The 2,527-nt window shown below is 56.0% G+C and overlaps 1 long non-coding RNA gene across 1 annotated transcript; it reads left to right on the plus strand.

The window, feature by feature from the left end:
• The first annotated feature begins 251 nt into the window (after positions 1 to 251).
• LOC105501887 lies at positions 252 to 2,527 on the plus strand. The gene is made up of 2 exons (XR_001000251.1): positions 252 to 1,199; positions 2,408 to 2,527. It is a non-coding gene; the product is annotated as an uncharacterized LOC105501887 (long non-coding RNA).

The following is a 2,527-nucleotide window of genomic DNA, read 5'->3' on the forward strand; positions in this document are numbered from 1 at the left end:
TTTCTGGTTATGTCTGCACGTCATGGAGGAACCTTCTAAAGGAGTTTCAGGAAGTTTATGTTCGGAAGCCGCGATGATCACTTTCGTTCATGGCCCAGCTTTATAATGGGAAACAGACACCTCACAGAAGTGCCAGGAAGGGGTCTGCTTTGAAACGCGTTCAAATAAAAGGATTGAGGAGAGCCTCGTGCTTACAAACATCGTAAAGACACTTCATTATTGACGGTGCCTGCCTCACATCCACTGTGGACTTGCAAGCCCCAAACTCATCCTGCCCCTGGATGGCCGGGGCACCCAGCCCTTCCGCCTCCACGCTTTGTTTTTCTTTCCTCAAAAAAAAAAAAATAAAATAAAATAAAGCTGTAATGAGATGCACAATTAACAACATGTTTAGCTAATTGAGTCTGTCCACGGCATATCCCAACCTGGGCGCTGAGAGAGAAGTCTGTCACCTGGAGCGTGCCACGAAAAGGAGAAAAGGCGAAGTCAGCAGCTAATAGAAATTGTTACTTGGGGAGGACGCCCCTAACCACGTCAGATCAAAGACGCTGACGGACTCTTCCCACCAAATGAATTCGCCTCTGAGCTCTTGGCATTGGGTCCAGCACTCTCTATCACCAACTGGAAAGCAAAATGCTTTGTTTTGCCTGAAAGACGTTCCCACATGGCGCATTGCCCCGCCTGCACCCCCTCGACTGCGAGTCTGAAGGCATCGTGATCAACACCATGGTCAATCCGGATGGCCCAATCGCATCGCATCCGGCCTGCGTGAAAACACTTCACTTCTGACCTCCTTGACACCAGCGCCCAGAGCCGCCCCAGACGCCGCACACTGCACTTACCCTGGGGCGAGCGGGCGTGTCTGCCGGCGCTCATCCCCTGTGGCGTGTGGTTGCAGAGGGACGGCTGCCCCGTGTCCGGCTCCACGCCCCAGGTGCCCGCAGCGGCAGCAGTGCGCTGGGCTGTGTCTCTGCGCACTGGCTGGCTCCGGGCTGGGAAGTTTCAAGCATTCCCTTCTCCCCCTTCACACACTTAACCCTACCTTGTCTGGTCAAGAGGGATCCACACAAAATCAACCTTCTGCGTCAAGAGCTGCGTCCAGCTGCCTCAGAGGCACAGAGTCTGTTCCTGGCCCCACCTGGCTTTCACCATAAACTAGAACGAGCGGCCAAGGTCCAGGACGCTGCGGCTTTGCAAGGGTGAGCGGCTTTTTCCTAACCCACTGGGCTTTTTTCCTCCCAGGCGGCAGAGGGGTGCACCTGCTCCAAGGAATTTGGGGTGTCCAGCCCTCTGGTCTCTGGGGGGGGTCACCCTCGGTGGGGGCTTCCCCTGGAGAGTTTAACACTCAGACCCCACTCCAGGCTCAGCAAGGGGCACTGGTTGGGGGGGATTCCAGCCCACTCCTCAATTCTCTATGGGGACCCTCGGCCAGCCTTGGTGCTTTCAGAGCTCTGGTTTCCTCGTTTGTAGGAGATAAACAGCACCCAAAACTGAGCCACAGCCACTGAAGCAGGCTACTGCCAGGCGGAGTGCAGGTGCATCAGTGATCCTGCCTGCCTTCCCCTGAGCCCCGAGTCGCCGTTCCATCCACTTAAGGCATCCTGGGCTCTCATGAGCTTCCAGGGAAACCAAGTCACAGGAATTTAATCATGGCCAAAATTTAGCCCATAAATAGCTATTGAGCGGCTTCATGCCAGATGGGGAGATGTGAGGGCGGGTGCAGGAGGAGGCATGGGCACGTGCCCTGAGGGCAGCAGCACACCTTGCGCTCTCAGTTAGGTCTGGACGGCAGATTCGAAGCGCCTTTTCCCACTTTCTACTTTCCTGTATTTTTACAGGATATAATGAGAAAACAGACATTTAAAAAATGTTTCAGAAGCCGGTCCTGACCGCCCCCTCATTTTCCCCAGACCCTCTTCCTTGGAAAGACCCTTCCATTGCTTCCACACTGCTGTTTTCATACTTGCCTTCCAACAGGCACCTCCCACGGCCCGAGCGCCCCAGTTTCACACTTGCCCTTCGACAGGCACCTCCCACAGCCCGAGCGCCCCAGTTTCACACTCACCTTCTGACTGGCACCTCCCACGGACCGAGCACCCCAGCAGCCCCCTTTGCTCCCCTGAAGCAGGTGTGGCCAGTGAGGCTCCGGGATGGAGATGTGCCCATCGTTATGGGGCCTCCGGCCTGCGTTCCCTGCACCTACACAAAAACTGACTCTCGCCTCCAGGAAGCTTCTAGAAAGGGCCCCAGCACTGTGGTCAGAACACAGAGTCCCAGCACACCGATTGGTGCACCCTCAGCCGCCCCTAAGTGAGGGGTCTGGCAGGGTCCACCTGGGTGACGCCCTCCCCCTTCAAAGCCCCAGGCTGCCGGGGCACCATCCCATTCTTTTGGGGACTTCGTACAGGTCGTTGACTCCAGGAGGGCAGGAACAGCACCCAACTGGGAGTCTGCAAGTGTGTGGGGTATGACATTCATCTCACATGCACAGAGCACACCATGAGTAAAGAATTCTCATCCTCCGGTA

This window comes from Colobus angolensis, unplaced genomic scaffold (assembly GCF_000951035.1).
Source record: "Colobus angolensis palliatus isolate OR3802 unplaced genomic scaffold, Cang.pa_1.0 Scaffold76, whole genome shotgun sequence".
Classification (NCBI taxonomy): domain Eukaryota; kingdom Metazoa; phylum Chordata; class Mammalia; order Primates; family Cercopithecidae; genus Colobus; species Colobus angolensis.